The sequence below is a fragment of the Phragmites australis genome, chromosome 17 (genome assembly GCF_958298935.1).
Source record: "Phragmites australis chromosome 17, lpPhrAust1.1, whole genome shotgun sequence".
NCBI lineage: Eukaryota > Viridiplantae > Streptophyta > Magnoliopsida > Poales > Poaceae > Phragmites > Phragmites australis.
Window position 1 is genome coordinate 6,918,096 of NC_084937.1, and position 17,774 is coordinate 6,935,869.

Here is a 17,774-nt window from a genome sequence, read left to right on the forward strand (position 1 = left end):
CGCATGATGGCTCTGATGCCACTGAAGGGTTGCGGGTAGGCTACGCTAGCACAAAATAAATTTTCTCTACCGCATTCAACCAGGAAGCCATGCGAGTAGGGGATCATGAATCGTTACCACTTGACGAGCAGTGCAGCGGAAGAAGAGTTGGAGCAGACCAATCCAACGTCGTGCGCGTCAAGTAGTCGATCGTCAACCTCGTCCCGAGCACGTCCCGAGCACCTTCCGAGTACTCGCGGGTACGTCCCGAGTACTCCCGAGCAGATCAGCACCGCAATAGTAGCAGCGCCTCCACGGTATCCACACGTACAAGGATGGAATCGCCGTGCGCCGGTGTGCTAGCACCGCGCGCCCGGCTAGGGTTTCGAAGGGAGTTCGGGAATAGGAGGCGGCTAGGGTTTCTAAAGAACACCATGCGCCTTGGCCCCTGCCTATTCTTATATAGAGCACGCTAATGGGCCTTTAATCAACATTAAAGCCCATTATGACTCTAAACCCTAATGGTCCTTTAATCAACATTGAAGCCCATTAGCAGATCCAATCCGCAAACTCGATCACCTCTAGGGCATATTACCAACATGTGTGTGTTTTCCACTAAGCCTTCAAATCTCATCCGGGTTCTGAAGGCCCACCACTTTGTTCGGTTACTTAGGTTTCCAGCGGTTGGTGCCATCCGCGGAGACCGACACATTACAAAGCCATGCCACCCAAAAAGAAGATGGAGGCTACGGATGAATCAGTGGCACAACAAACATAGCTTTTGAAGGGGGCCGCAATCACGACCAACCCTTTGGTCACGGTGGTTCCAAGTAACACATCGCCTGAGGCAGCTGAGGAGATTGAAGAGAAAAATGTTGTGGCTACGCTGACCAATGGAGATGGTTGGGTTCATGAAGAGCAAGTTCACCAGGAAGATGCAGATGCTTCGATGCGAAGGGTTGAAAAAGGCGTTCGCACTCATTTGAAGTTTCGGCAGCTACGAGAGGAAAGACCCCTCGTGTTGAGGAACATGAAACCTTCGAGCATTTTTAAGACTATGAAGATGAAGAAGAAGAAGAAGAAACCAAAGCAAAAAAATCTACATGGCTAGAAGCCGAAGACCTAAAAAGGCAAATTGCACAGAAGACACGTACGCTAGAGAGCTTGTCAGCAAGTCGGAAGGCGGTTGAATATCGTCGGCGAGCTAACAATGCAAGAAGAACTCTGGAACAAATGCAAGAGCAAATCAACATACTGCAGCAAGAGGGTGAAGAGACGCGAAACATTATCACCCCTTCATCGGCATTTACAACACGACATGTGCCGAATCTTCGGCATAGGCCACGCTCAAGTGATCCAAACTCATTGCTCTCTACCAGCTTGCAAAGCCGGCCATGGCCTTTGGGTTTCAAAATGCCATGGGTTGTGATGTTTGGTGGAGAATCAGACCTGAGGGAATTCGTCATGAGCTTCAAGGTAGTAGTTGAATCTACTGGTGAAGATGATACAACATTGGCAAAGGCCTTTATGTTGGTAGTAAAAGGGATAGCTAGATCCTGGTACTCCGCCTTACATCAGGGGTCCATCTACTCATGGAAGCAGTTGCGCGATACCCTTTTCTACAATTTCAAAGGCAATTAGGCCGAGAAGGTCATAGTCAGTGACTTCTTCGCAGTAAAACAGCAGCTGACAGAGTCACTAAAATACTACATGCCCTGCTTTGTACATGTACGCTGTTAGATGAAGGACTTGAGCAAGGACACAATCATCGATGCCACTATCTAGGGCCTAAGAGGAGGGTTGCTGACAGGAAAGATGATATGAAAGAGGCTGTAGAGTATCCATGAACTCTTCAACAAAATGGAGGAATAAGCAAGGTCTGAGGTGGACCATCATCAAAGGAAGAGAGAAATGGCAGCGTCAAAAACATCGAAGTCCTATCCCTCAAACAAGGAAACAAACATTGGCCCGGTGAAAGATGGGTCGAAGCACTCGAAGAAAAACGAGGCCTTCGGATACAACTCAAAGCAAAAAGAAGTCAATGAGATAGAATCCAGACCTGACGATGTATTGCAGGAGGTCGTCGAAGCCTGAGGTGAGGGAGCCCACGGTGGCCAAAGCCATAGAGGCCATGGAGGTCATGGTGACTAAGGTGGATGGGCACCATGTGATCCAAGCACGTTGTATTGTGAGTTGCATGGTGAAGGTGCTGGTCATACAACTAAACAATGCCTGCATGTTGTTGCCATGAAGGAAAGCCTAGGGAAGCAACATTTCGATCCTACCAGAGTAGTGCATCATGCCGCACCATACAAGCCAGGAAACGCATGGCAATTTCAACAGACCCAGGTTCAGGCCCATGGGTCGAACCCTTCGGCATTCACCTCTCAATGGTGATCAATGGCTTCGACAGAGCCATAGGTACTGTCACACCCGGTTTAAAGACCAAAACCAGATGTAAACTATATGTATGCCAGGATCAGTTATTCATACATATAGCGACTTCATTAGTGTAACAGACACAGTGTTTCTTATTACAACGCTAAAATATTACAAAATGACCACCCACGGGTCTAAAGAAAAGAACACCACAGCGAAGAAGGGAACAGCGCAGCTCCAAACCAACAGGCAGCCGACCGAGAGATTCCACAAGCCTAGAACTCGGCATCATCCTCGGGGAAGTCATCCTCAGGAAAATCTTCAAAGGTGTCACCTTCTGAAACAGCAAGCGTGAGTATTTCCAATACTCAACAAGTGGGGGAAAACAAATGAATCTAATATGGTGGCTTGAAACAAGGTTTTCCTAATCTAGGGTTTCATTTGCATAAAAGCTGGTTTTTAGCCCTGAACTACGGAAACAAATTTTTATTTTAACCGAGAAAAGATGGACCAAAGATTTTCTTTAACCTCTGGGAATTCAACCCAATTCCCAGACCAAGAAAAACACCCACCCCGACTAATCATGCGAGGGTCCAGGCTGCTCATAACCGTGAGCACGGCTGAATATTCAGTTTGATACTCTGCAGAGTTTGTGCACTTTACCCACGAGTCGTGATCTTCTCTGTTGCCGGCACCTGATGGTACCTTACACACTTCCGAGGTGTGCGCCAAGAGATCACTACGAGGCTTTTCCAGAGAGTCTCCCAGTATGCACTTGCCCACTGAGGTTTCACCGCCGTACATAAGTGGAGTAACCCTCCACCCCAGAGGCCCCCTCTTGTGCTGGGTAGAATCGGGAAGTAACCCTTCCTTATCTACACATCCGATTGGCTCATACAACCCTGGGAGAACATCTAGTTACTAGGCCAAGCCGCACCATATTGGTCTCGTGGTTGCCTTGTTTGCCATCGGTGTTCGCTCCACGAACCGGTCCTTAAAATGGTCTGGGCAAGACCTCCAATAACCCCATAAGGGTATACTACCCAACAACCAAACAACCAACCATGTCGGGAAAAGTAGCCCTTTCTTGCCCAGAACCCCAATTATCTCTGTTGTTAACTCCCTTAACAACATTAATTTTCCATGATATTCTTCCTATATCAATTTTTAGTTCATAACTCAAGATTCATCATCCTACACGCTACATGTTCATCTAGAGCATGGCTAAGCATAAACATGATGATCTTGTATGGATAAAGCATCTATATCCAACACTAGTATTTGCTATACTACCCATTTTTGTAAAGCATCATGCATATTTTGAGAAAGACTAACTTGATGTAAAACTGGGTTTGCAACATGGTGAAGACACTTGCCTTCGTCGAAGTGTTGCACAGGTCCCTCAAAATCTTCCTCTTGAAAGTTGCCGAACTCCTGGACTGAATCGTCTACACGAGCACACAATCTAACATGAGAACAGTACACAAAACATTCCTAAAACTAGAGAAAAACCCTATAAACAGATTCTACACGTCGCTACAAGAATATGAGCACAAAGATCGCCTAAATCGGAGCTACGAGCAAAAAGTTATGAGCGTTTGAAGTTTCAGGGGTGTTTCTGCAAATTTTTCTTATTATCAGAGAATAAAACCGATTATTTTTATACAGAAAATGGGTTTATTGTGCAATGCTGATGTCATAAATCGGACATCAATTATTTTGTGAAAAAAAAGGGCGGTGGACCGAGTCCACCGAGCGGTGGACCGGCCGAGATCCTTCGGTCCATGGTCCACCGAGGACCGATGGCTCTGGACGGCTACGGGCCGGCGGCGGGCGGCCGGGGGACGGCCAGAGTTGGCCGAGAACACGCGCCGGTGAGCGGGAGGCTCTGATGAGCAGCGGAAGAGAAGGAGGGAGGGGCGGCGAACTCACCCCGGGCGTCAAGGAGACCGGAGCGGCGCTGGAGTGGTCGGGCGACGACGAGAACGGCAGCGGCGGTCAGCTAGGCGGCGGAAGGGGTGCTCCGGCGACCGAAAGACGACGGCAAACAGTGGAACTGACTCCGGAGGGTCCTGCGAAGATGATGAACGGGTCAATTTGGCCGGAGGTGGTTCGGTCATGAAGAACGGTGTCGGCGGAGCTCCTCACCGGAGTTGGCAAAGAAGAGGCCGGCGACGACGAAATCGACGAGGAAAAAGTGTGGGACCCATGGCATGGCTGCTGACTGGGTTAAGTGGCAACACGTGGCAGCCTCGGGTTGGTTAGCGAAGGGGTATAGATGGGATCTAATCTGGGCCGTTGAGGACAGATCCCATGGCACAGAACAGATCGGGCGGTCGGCAGGGTGGTTCTCGGCGGAGCTGAGCTCAGGCACGGCGGTGGCTCGCCGGAGACAAGCGTAGACCTCATCGCCGGCCTCGGAACATGACAACAAGCGGCGGAACACGACAAGAGGGTAACGGCGATCTCGTTTTGGAGCTTACAGAGGGCTGCGCGGCACAGGAAGGAGGTCAGCGACGGAAGGGGGGCGGCTGCTTCGGGAACTCGTCGGAGAGGGTGCTCCGGCGGCGCAGAGACCAAATCGACGGGGGGAAAAGCTTCTGTGGTGGCAGGTGTCGGAGGATTAACTCCTGTCGCAGGGATCCCGAGAGACCCCTTTTAGAGATTCGGCCGGGGGATGATCCTGAATAAGTTCGTCGGAGAAATAAATGGGAATGAATGCAACGGCCGGTGGTGGGGGTGTCAACCTAGTGCAAGGAGAAGTAAATGCACCGGAGTTTAGACAGGTTCGGGCCACACGGGGGCGTAATACCCTACTCCTGTATGGATGCTATAACTATTCTGAGGAAGTCCCTCAAGGATGTTGCTGGTTACAAGAATGTTGGCCTAACTAAGAGCTTGAGGCTCCTTGTTCTTCGGCTGAAACTGTGCTCAGCCTTGCTCACAGTGTCTCTCTTCGTTGGTCTGGTTCGTTGTGTGGTTGGTGTTCTTACGCCGTTGTTGATCTTCTCCAAGAGAGTTCTTCTCCGAGAGCGTCTCTTTTCAGTGCACCTTGCTTCTGAGTTGCCCACTATTTTAAGTATCCGCCGGCCGAGACATGCCTCGAACGGGAAGGAGGGGGCACAAGTTCCAAGACGCCATGACTGGAAAAGGCGTCATCATTTCTTCTGGGCGAAGTGACCGGGGGTGGAAAATGCGTCGCACGCCCGGTCACCTATCACCATAAACGTCCTGGCAATGGGCGCCGTGGAGAGGGCCCACCGGGCAGCCGCAGAGCAACCCGGCGTGCCCGCCCTGTCTTGTTCCTCTGCCACAGCAGTGCGGTAGACGGAACGCCTTGATCCTCGCGATGTTATCCCAAGACAATCCGGATGACACGGGACGGGACCCGTGCAATTAATAACCCCACGCCTCTCTGCCAAAACATGGCAGGAACTGATGCTGCGGCGGGAGTAGTTGGAGGTGTCAGGCCACGCACACTCATTAAATGCGGCCTCGGACCTCTAACTGATTGACACCTCATCGGCGGACCCCTCGAGGGCCTTTCTGGGTCGTCGGGGCACCGAGTGCTCGGGGGTACTGGTTGCAGCTCCGAGCACTCTCTCCCGAGCACGCCTATCCTTGTCCTCGGGGTACCGGGTGCTCGGGAGTACTGTTCACCTCCCCGAGCACTTTCTCCCGAGCACTCCTGCTCAAACCCTCGGGGATCCAAGTGCTCGGGGGCTACCACGTGCAGCCCCGAGCACTCTCTCTCGAGCACTCTTGTACGAATCCTCGGGGAACCGAGCGCTCGGGAGCTGCTGCACGCAGCCCCAAGCACTCTCTCCTGTAACTTGGCTCTTTTAATCGTCGGGGGACTAGGGTGCTCGGGGGTGAGCGGACACCTCCCCGAGCACTTTCTTCCCGGTACTTAGACTCCGTGGATCATCGGGGAACTGGGGTGCTCGGGGACCACTGACTGTGGCCCCGAGCACCTTCTCCTGGGACTTGATCTTTTCTCATCCTTCAGGAGGGACCTTGCGGAATGGCGCCATGTGGCGGATGGCTGGCCTGGCCTCGGGATTCAGGGACCCCCGGTCCCTGATACACCGACAGTAGCCCCCGGGCCCAACGGCAGGCGATAGCCCAGAGACTGCGGATGGGCCCTTCATCGCGAACGAGGCTGAGGCCGGCGTGGACGCCACGTGGCAAGCTTTCAAAAGGTGGCCCCTTCGATCCGGGCCTTTGGTACGGCCCAACGAGGAGACGAATGGACACGCGTCCACACAACCCCCGAAGGGCATGACAACGGGACGGGCGGCACGCGCGGCTGCCGCGCAGATCGAGGAAAATACGCCTGGCAACCGCTGACACCGCACGACCTGTGGGAGATTCGCCTGGCAGTTGCGTCGATCGAGAAAACTATCCCGCCGAGTCTGCCGTGGCAGAGACGTTTGAATTCTCTGAGGTATAAGAGGGGGAGGGGAGCGATCCGCCCTCCTCTTTACGCCATCTCGCAAGCCTGCTCTTGCTTTCTTCGCGCTCCTGAGCCCAAGAATCTCCTAGGCGATTAGAGCACATCTCTCTCTCCACCACCTAGACCACCTCCCCCTCCAACGAAATGCCGAGAGTTGGAGGAAGCCGCCGCGACAGGACTCCGTGTCACAGCCCAGAGTTTCTAAACACGTAATTAAGTGCTAATGAGCATCATTTGTTTTTGTTTTGAGCAGTATAGACTTGCGGTGTGGATTAAACCGAAATTAGTTGAACCAGGTTTAACTGATGCGTTGTGAAGCATCTCCTAAAAATTCTATGGGACATGGGGCTGGTGATAATTTTAGAAATTAGTAGATGCCAGGAGAAGAATATAAATGAATTTTCCCAAATTTTTGGGAAATGTTTAGAAGGCATAAAAATTATCACAAGTTGGAAAAGATAGCATCTTTGAACAAGTTTTATTCAAAATTGGCTCAAGCATTCTGGGTCAAACAAGTTCAAATGGGTTCCTTGTGAATTTTAGTTTCAAACAAAATTTTGTTTTGCAAATTTTGGACTTTGGGAAGGCACTCAAATGGATGGCCAAAGTAGTGGAGATATTTTGCCTGGCGGTTTCTATTCATCGGCCCCACCTGTCATCCCCGTCGCACACTCACAGCTCCACTCCCCCTTCTCCCACTCTCTCAGCGAGCAAGTGGCAGCCGCTGTCCTTGACTTCGGTGGCCAAGCCGCATTTGCTGGCCAAAAGATCAGCGCCGTGGCCTTATCCCCTCCCCTGCCCCCTGCTCTCTCTCTCTCTCTCTCTCTCTCTCTCTCTCTCTCTCTCCCTCTCTGCTCCTCCTCTCGCACAGCTGGCGCAGAACACCCGCACACAAGCACCGACCGCCGGCAAGAATCGCCGTGCTACCGACGGCCTCCACCGGGCCCGAACCAGGAGAAGCACAGAGGAGGGTCGCCGAAGCTTTTCCCCGCCGTTTCCCCTCCTTCCCGGCCGTTTCCCGCACGGATTGGAGCCGCCCGCGCCTTCTTTCCCAACGGCGACAACCGAGCTCCGCCGTCCTCCGTCGCCCCTCTATTCTACAGCCTCACCAGCCTAACCCGCTGCATGGTGAGCTTCCCCATGCTCCTGTACACCTTATGCGCGCGCCGTCTTCTCTCTATTCCGTCGCCGGTGTGGTGTTCCGCGGTGGTTGAACCGCCGCCGCCTCCCCGCGCATGCCGTCGGTCGTGCCGCCATCGAGCTCGTCGGTCGGGAAGCGCGCCGTTAGGTCTACGTGCTCACGTAGAACGTATTGGTGTGCTCGGCCAGGCTTATTACGCCGCCGTTCGTCTTCGGCGAGTCAAAACCGGGCCGCCGTCGTGTAGTTTCCGCCGTCCGCCGCTGCTGGCCATTCTCCGGCCGTCGCCGGTGACCACGTATGCCTCAAATGGATCCATGCGCACGTGCTGGAGCCGCAGCTGCCCTTCCCGGCCGCTTGGACTGCGCCGCTCGCCGCCGGCGGGCACAACCCGAGCCCCGGCCGGCCGCGCTGCGCTATGTTCTGGCGCGAGTCAATTTTGACTCGGGTCAAAATATGCCAGCCCCACCGGTCAGTAGCTTGGGCTAGGCCGGTGCCGGTAGAAAAAGGCGTGGGCCCATTTGAATATTAGAGAAAATCGGAAATTGCAAAGTAAATATCTGTTGAGTTGATAAATCGGCTGAAATCTTGAAAAATGCATAGGAAATTATGTAGAGTCCAAAATTCATGAAACCAATTTTGTTGGTTTTGTTGTAACATGATCTATCCATTAAAAATACCAGTGGCCATGAAATGTGTGCTGTTAATTATTTAGTTAATGAAATATTTCTAGGCTTTGATAATTCATAGTTAAAGTTTGGTATTTCCAAAATTGATGAATCTAATTGTGTTATTTTTGTTTTAATACCCCCTGTTCAACAAAAATAATCACCCACATGTTAGATGTTGTTACATTTCTATATAGGGTTAAGCTTAGTTAATCCTAGAAGTGTTCAAACGTTAACAGTAATCCCTTTTTTAGGAAAATCTTCGATGCTTTAGAACTCGTGCCCTGATGATTTGCACTGTTATTGCATTCTATGGAGCATCCTTTATTTCATAACATTCATATTCGTTACATTGCATGCGTTATTCTTTTAGGGAACTTCGACCCGGCGAACGAGGCGAACGAAGCTGTCCCCGGAGGTTCCCGCAGTGGTGATCGTGACTCGGGTAGTGTCGGGCAGCAGTCAGGGCAGCAAGGCAAGCATCGTTCATATTGCACCGTGTCTACTTGAAAATTTAATATGTTATCTACGCTTATGTATACATTGCATGTGTCGGGTACCGAGTTGGGTAGAACCTATGCCGATGCATTATCCCATTTCGGTCACGTGTCATGTGTTGTTCCTAGGAGCCTAGTGGTGTCGTCGAGGTCTAATTATAGTTTACTATGCTTAGTGGTACTTAGGCTTTCCGGTAGAAGTCGACGACGGCGTCCACCGTTGTCGCGAGCCTAGGGCTTATTACTTATTCACACTTATGGTTGTGTTGATGATGAGTCGGTTTGGTGAGTGGTGAGTTGAGACGAGGTGTGGGCGGTGTTAGGGGTGTCATCTGCTCACGAGGAGTCCTCAGGCAGTTCAGGGAGGGAACCCGGATACCGTAGACCGCTTGTACCGGTTAAGCACCGACCGTCGGTGTAGTCGGCTTTAGCACATACCTTACTCACCACATGCTGATATAATGGTAGGCGAGCTGATTACCTTCGTAGACGTGGTCATGTGGGCCTCGTCATAGACGGTGTGAGTCCAGTTTGAGTCCGGGCTTTTAGCGGTATTAGTTTGCTCGGGGAGTAGTTCTAATACCGCCTCGCCGAGCTATGGTTGATCCACATGGTTGGGCCTGGTTGGGAAAGGTTGTCACGGGTACCCCCTTGTGTGCATCTTAGCGGGTGGCACAAGCCGTATGGTCCCTATGTCGTGTGGGTCCAGGAGTATCCCCCTGCAGGGTGTATAATCAGTTCGAACTGCCGCGCTCTCGGTCATGAGCATTGCTATCGCTTATCTCCACCGAGCGACCATGTTTTGGTCATAGAGTTTCGATGTGGGTTGTGGCATGGTTGGTTTGGGTGGTTTGGTCGGTATGTGGTCGGTGGTTTGGTGGTAATGGTTTACTTTTATACACTTGTTGTCTATATATCTGTTCTGATCAGTTGGTTGGTAGGGTTTGAGTGGATGGTTGGTTAAGTCAGTTGCTTACACCTAGAGTCTAGGTTGCTTATCGCTTAATGAACTTAAACATGTCTTAATCCTTGCTACAGCTTTAAATGCATGATCCTTGGAGTCGAGAATATATATACTCATACTGTGTAAGACTTGCTAGTACCTTCGTACTAAGGGGTGCTGCCCTTAAGTTGCTTTCAGGTTCACAGGTTGGCGAGGAAGAGGCAGTGTTCGGCTACTTTGTGCCTGCCGATCAGGGTGGCGGGCAGGAGTAGCACCTTCTACTCTGAACTCTGGCGCTTTTGGTATGGAGCCTAAGGGCATACGGCTCCATACTCTTTTGTTGTATAGGTTTTTCTTCCGCTGCATAGTTGTTGTTGTTCCTCTTTTGTTGTAAATTGTGGAAGCAGTTGCATGTTTAATAATTGTAATCCAGTTTAATTATTTGCTCTCTATTAAACTGTGTTGTGATATCTGTGTTGGAAGGCATGTGTTCCGACCCTGGGCATAAAACACATGCCGGGACTACCGGAATGGTATTCTGGTTAATCGTCGAGATTGTGATTATGAATAATGATCCTCCTGATGATTAATTAGAATACTATTTGGACGGTTCCTCACACTCCGGACGGTGTATTGCCAGAGTCTCGCCTGACAAATGAAGAGACGGCGGGGAAGATCAGGAAGCTGCTGGTCCCAGAGGGCCAGCAGGGGGCCCTGGTGGTGACGCCAGCGAGCTTCCCGCCGGCGACGACCCGCCCCGGGCGCATCATTCTGTTCACATCCTTCGTGGCGGCGGGACTGGTGCCACCGTTCTCGATGTTTTTTCTTCAAGTCCTCGACACCTACGGCGTTCAGTTGGTGCACCTGAGCCCCAACTCGGTCGTCGTCCTCACGGTGTTCGCCCACTTCTGCGAGATGTTCGTGGGAGTGGCACCATCGGTGATGCTTCTCCGGCATTTCTTCACGTTGCGATCCGCCGGGAAGAAGAGAGGCTACTCAACTGCGGACGTCGCGGGCTGCTGCAATCTCCGGCTGTGGGACGGCATGGGGGAGCGATACATCCCCCAGGTGCTGCGAAGGAAATGGGAGGAGTGGCGGCGAGACTGGTTTTACGTCGACGTCGACCCCCACGACCATCTCACCCTGCCGGAGGCGGCGGCGGAGCACCATAAAGCGACCTGGGAGGTACCGCCGCTGTCAGATGCGCGGTTGGAGCCGGTCTTCGAGCGCATCAGGTTCCTGCGCGACGCCGGGCTCACCTCGCTGATGGTGGTGGCGGACTTCCTGTGCCGCCGCCTGGCGCCCCTGCGGGAGTAGGCCTGGCCCTACTGGCTCTACATTTGGCCTGAGGACATCACCCGGACCCAGATCGGTGCAAGCTGGGACCTGGGCCCGGCGGAGTTGAGGGGCATGATCCGGGTGGTGACCGGCGTGGAGGAGATGAGCCGGGCGGAGCTCCCGTGGAGAGAAATGGCGCTCTGCGCCAATCCTGAGCATGTGGCGATCCAGGCAAAGCTGCTGGAATTCGACGCCCAAGGGTTAGTCGACCGGCTGAGGAGCCGAAGTCCGAGGTCGAGGAGATCCCCGGGTTGGATGAGGCGGCCGGTGAGGGGGCCGCGAGCGGTCCAGCGCGGATCGGTGGCCCGGGCGCCGCGAGCGGCGAGCCGCAGGCCAGCAGTGGGGCCGCTGCAGGCAGTAGTCACCGCACCAGAGGAGGAGGCACCGACGGCAGCGGAATGGTGGCAGCGTCGGAGGCCTGGGGGAAGCACCCCCGGCTCTTCATTCCCGCGCCAGAGTCCCCACCGTCGCCACCGGCAGGGGCGGCATTCCCAGCTCTGGAGCCGCGCCTTGTTCGGATGGGGCCCGACCCGACCCCCGGAGACCATGCGGTGGCCCCGCCGAACCCCCGGCGGAAGAGGAGGAAGGAGGACTCCGGGCCGGTGCCATCGAGCCCGGAGTTCAGGATTCCAGCGGCCAAATGGTGGTACCGAGGGACTACAACCGCGTAAGTCTTGTCCTTCATTCCTTCTTGGGCGTGCTTCGCCCGAACTAAGCTTTGGATTTGGGTTTTGATCTTTGTCCTTCTCCTGCAGGCCGCCTACGGGCGCCGCTGAGGGCCAAGGGCGGCCGGAGGCGCCGAGGCCGGCACCAGCCCCCGAGCCGAGCACCCCCTAGCGGAGCCAGGGCTAGCAAGTGTGGCGGCGGGGCCGAGGCCAGCGGACACGACGGCGGAGACGGGGCAGACGGACGCGGCAGCGGTGCCAGAACCGGCGGACGCGATGTCCTTGCTGGGACCGGCGGATGTGGCAGCCGAGAGGGTGCCGGCATACGCGACGGCCGAGACAGAGATGCTGACGCCGCCTGAGCGCCCGGCGCCATCTGAGCCTGCCCCCAGCGCGCCGAGCGCAGGGCTGGCGATGGCGCGACAACTTTCGGGGACCCCAAGCCCCCCGAGGGAGGCTCGCTGGGGACCCAGCGCCCAGCCGCCGCCCAGCCAGTTCACCGAACCCCTCCCGGTCGCGCTGGGGAGCGTCCGGGAGGCGATGGGGCGGCTGGAGGCGGCCGTAGCAGAGGAGGTGGCGCAGCTGGAGGTGGAGCGCACCGCTCTGACCACGGAGAGGGCGCAGCTTACCACCGCTTGGCGCTCCTTCGAAGCCCGCCTTGTCGCGGTGCACGCCGCCAACGAGGACGAACAGCGCGCCATGGAGGAAGCCCGCGCGAAGGGCGCGTGGGAGCGGAAAGTTTTGGAGGAGACCTGCGCGGAAGTCGTGCGGGAGCGGGAAGACGCCACCCGCCTGGTTGAGGCGTCGCGGCAGCAAGCTGCCGAGGCCCTTGCCAGGGAGAGGCAGGCGCAGGAGCGGGAGGAGGCGGTCGCAAACCACGAGAGGGCAGCAGAGGCCCTCCAGGCTAACCTAGCTCGCCAGGAGGGTGAGGTCGACCGGACCCGCGCCAACCTCCAACATTGGGCAGAGGAGCTCCAGCACATCGAAGGGGATCTCCGACGCTGGGAGGAGGACGTCGCAATCCCGGAGATGGACGCTGAGATAACGGCGGTGGACCTAGGCGCCCGAGAGGAGCTACTGACCCGCCGAGAGTCGGAGGCTGCCGAGGCGGCGGCGGCCACTACTGCTAGGGAGGAGCAGATCACCAAGTCCAAGGCGGATCTGTCCGCCCACGAGCGGGCCCTGTCCAGGCTGGCGGGGCAGGTGAAGCTGGCCGCTGGCCATGCACCCGGCGCCGGCTCTTCTGGCGCAGTCAAGGGCCAGGGGCTCGAGGAAAAGCTACGGATCGCGAAGGAGGAGCTCGAGGCCGCCTCACTTGCGCGGATCAGCCTGCAACATATGTTGGAGGACACACTCCGGCGGATGCGGCAGTCCGTGGCGAGGGCCGGACTTGGGCGACTCGTCATGGAGACGAAGGGTGACGGTCCCGACCGATTCGTCCTGGGACTCCAGTAGGTCTGAGAGCACCTCGAGGCGCTACCCTCGGTCGTCCAGGAACTTGCTGCCCGGGAAGGGCACGGCTTGGCCCAAGCGGTGGCCGAGCACGTCCTAGCCTGCTACCGGAGCAGAGACTCGAACTTTCCGCTGGAGCCAGCTCAGGAAGGAGTGGTCGAAGCCGAGGAAGAGGCCGCTCGGGAAGCAGTTCGGAGCACCACCGTCGAGGTGGCGGTCGAGTTCAAGCGGGAAGTGCCGCCGCCGCCAGCCCCCGGGGGTGGCCGTGACGATTCCGACTCTGACGTCGACTCCGACTAGGCTTTTTGTAGTTTCTTCTTCTTTCATTTTTCTTTGACTTGATGTAAATACAGGAGTGATCCCTTAGAAATGCTTGTATTTCCCTTTGTAAATATAATGAAAGCTTTTCTTTGGGCTCGGAACTCCGGTATTCTTGTGAGTGCTTGATGCTTCTTCTGATGTTTTGCCTTGATGCCCCGAGGAGTACTTAGTCAGTTTGACCCGACCTTTCCTTCCCCGAGAACGATATCGCCCCGACCGTCTTTCCGGGCTCGCTTAGCCCCCAAGCCTTCGCGGGTTCGCCATGGCTAAGTCAAAAGACAAAAGCACAAATCTTCCTGCTCGAGAGGCAAGTCGACCCGACACGAAACACGCCAAGACCAGTGAGCACCTTTTCACCTTGCGACCACTCAGCCAGCGGACTGGAGACACGCACGGGCGGGAACGTGACCAAGAGTCCCCACGGTTCGGTGGTGCCCGGGCTTAGAGCGGACCGGACCGAGCACTGATAGCCCGTCCCCGGGGCCTGGGCTCCGGACTACTCGAGCGGCTCGAGTGATAGGATTACCGGAGGACCCCGGGGACTCGGTAGTGCTCGGGGCCCTAGAAAGCAGACCGAACACCACGATCACCATGAAAGACTTCGATCGGGCACTACTGAACGCACGAAACACCTTTCCACAGACTGTTCTGTCGTTCCAGGAAAAAGAGTACATGCAGCAGGGTTTTGTACGCGGGGGGACCGTCTCACCGAGCGGATTAGAGTACGAGGGCCCCCGAGGACGACTCGAGGGCAAAATATAGTTGAATGTAAATTTGAATGTAATTTTTTCTGGATTTAACTACTCACCGAACAGCTGTCGACCTCTCGGCCGACCGATCCAAGAGGAGCGTGGGCTCTGAGCTCGGGGTGCCCGGGAACTTGGCTCTCGAAGGCCTGCCCAAGCACCAGGGAGCGCATGGAGAGCCCGGGGCCAGGCAATCTCGGCCACTCTAGCCTGAGTGGTAAGACCACCCGAGGGCCCTAAAGGTCACGCAGCAACCTAGGCGCTGAGGCCCCCGCGGTCGAGCTGCCTTTGCTTCGGATTGTCGATCTGTGACTTGAGGGAAAAATAGAGAAATTCTTTGCCTGGTGCGCTTTGTTAGTGCGGTACTCATTATAGACTGCTTTCATTTTTGATCTAAGACCTCTCGAAAGCCACGATCAGTGGACGAGAGCGGTCAGAGGCGTAACTCAGAGGTCCTGTGGTCCGGTGGCGCCCGGGTATGACAGGCCAGACCAAGCACCGACAACCCGACCCTGGGGCCTAGGCTCCGGACTACTCGAGCAGCTCGGGTGATAGGATTAACCGAGGACCCCAGGGGCTCGGTAGTGCCCGAGAGCATGCCACGACACCGAACACCACAGCCTACCATGACAGACGTAAGTCAGCGGCTACTGAATGCGCGCATACCGATCGGGATTCTTTTGTCAACGGGAAAAAAGAGAGAGCGAACTTTCCCTTGCACAATCAAGCATCTCACCAGACAGATTAAACATACGGGATCCAGAGAAATGAAATTGACACACGATTGCACATTAATATTCATATTGTATTGACAATTTTTTATAAGGTTGGGTGACTTACCCAGCTAGTGGAAGCCCTCGGTCAACTAGGGCGGGGGGGAAGCCCCCAGGCTGGTTGACCTGAGCCGCGAGCATGGCCATCTACGGGAAGAACTTACGCAGGTGCTCGATGTTCCACGGGTTGGGAAGCGGCTGCCCATCTTCTGCTGCCAACCTGAAAGAACCTTCTCGTGGGACCCCGATTACGGTGAAGGGACCTTCCCACATAGGGGACAGCTTATTCTTTCCTTCGCGCGACTGGACGCATCGGACAACTAGATCCCCACCTCAAAAGATCGTGCCAGGACGTGGTGCTGGTGATAGCGTCGCAGGCTTTGCTGGTAGCGGGCTGCTCGGACGACGGTGCGCCGTCGGCGCTCTTCCAGGTAGTCGACGTCGTCGCGCCTCTGCTACTCCTGTTCTCCTTTAGAATAGGCATGCACCCGAGGGGAGCCTAGAGTGAGCTCGGAGGGGAGGACCGCCTCAGCGCCGTACACGAGGAAGAAAGGAGTCTCCCTGGTAGCGCGGCTTGGCGTGGTCCGATTGGCCCATAGCACGGCAGGCAGCTCGTCGACCCACCCCTTTCCGTGCTTTGCGAGCACGTCATAGGTCCGGGTTTTGAGCCCCTTTAGTATCTCCGCGTTGGCGCGCTCAACCTACCAGTTACTCTGAGGATGAGCAACGGAAGCGAAGCAAAGCTTGATGCCGAGGTCCTCGCAGTAGTCCCCGAATAAGGCACTTGTGAACTGGGTGCCGTTGTCGGTGATGATACGGTTCGGGACACCAAAGCAACTGGTGATGCCGCGGATGAACTGGAGCCCCGTGTTCTTGGTCACCTTGATGACTGGGACTGCCTCTGGCCACTTGGTGAATTTGTCGATGGCGACATAGAGGTACTCATAGCCCCCGATTGCTCGGGGGAATGGACCCAGAATGTCCAGCCCCCAGACCGCGAAAGGCCATGACAGGGGGATGGTGTGAAGAGCCTGAGCTGGCTGGTGAATCTGCTTTGCATGGAACTGGCACGCTCTGCAGCGTCGAACCAGCTCGGAAGCATCTTGGAGGGCTGTAGGCCAGTAGAAACCTTGCCGGAAGGCCTTACCGACCAGCGTGCAGAACGATGCATGGCCACCGCACTCGCCCTCGTGGATCTCAGCGAGAAGCTCACCGCCTTCTGCCTGGGAGATGTATTTCAGGAGAACACTGCCTGCGCTACGCCGGTAGAGATCCCCATCTACTATGGCATAGCGTTTGGACTGCCGAGCAACTCTTTCGGCAGATGCCTCATCCCCGAGGAGAAACTTTTCCTTCAAGTACCCTCGGATGTCGTCCATCCACGAGGCATCTTGAGAACATTTAGCAAGTGCAGCGCACTCGCCGGGCGGTGGCACCCTGACGGGGCTTCCCACTGAGGGTGCCGCCGGGGTCCCCTGAATTGAGTTTGAGGTTTCCCCTTCGCCCTGTTCGGCAGGCAGGACGGAAGGCCGTGTGAGTCTTTCTTCAAAGACTCTGGCAGGGACGCGCGCACGGGAGGAGGCCAGCCAGGAGAGTTCGTCGGCTAGAGCGTTGTCGTGGTGAGGGATGTACCGCAGCTCAAGGCCATCGAAGTGCTTCTCCAGCTTCCTGACTGCTGCTACGTACGCCGCCATTTGAGTATCCGTGCACTGGAACTCTTTGGATACCTGGTTGACCACCAGTTGGGAGTCTCCCTTGACCAGGAGGCGACGAATCCCGAGACCCACCGCGGCCCGGAGGCCAGCGATGAGACCTTCATATTCCGCCATATTGTTGGATGCGCGGAATAACAGCTCTACGACGTACCGGAGTTCTTCACCCGTTGGGAAGGTGAGAACCACTCCGGCCCCGCACCTTTCAGCGAGAGGGAACCGTCGAAATGCATGATCCAGTACCCGGGCGCATGGTGCCCGGGATATCCAAAAATCTCTTCTAGAACAACCTCGGGGACGGGTGTCCATTCTGCCACGAAGTCAGAGAGTGCCTGGCTTTTGATCGCCTGGCGACTGACAAAGTGCAGGTCGAATTCTGCCAGCTCCACCGCCCACTTGACGACACGCCCGGTGCCTTCTCGGTTCCGGAGGATGGGTCCCAGTGGATACGTGGTAACCACCGAGACCTTGTGCGCTTGGAAGTAGTGGCGCAGCTTCCGGGAAGCGATGAGCACGGCGTAGAGTAGCTTCTGAGCCTGGGGGTACCTTGTTTTGGCCTCCCGGAGGACTTCACTGATGAAGTACACCGGTCGTTGTACCCGGCGGGCCCGGACCGCGGCCTCACCCGAGGGGTTGTCGCAGCCCCAGGCTCGGCGGCGTGGTCGGGGCTGACCGGGTGCTCGGGCTCTACTCCCTGGTTGGGAGGA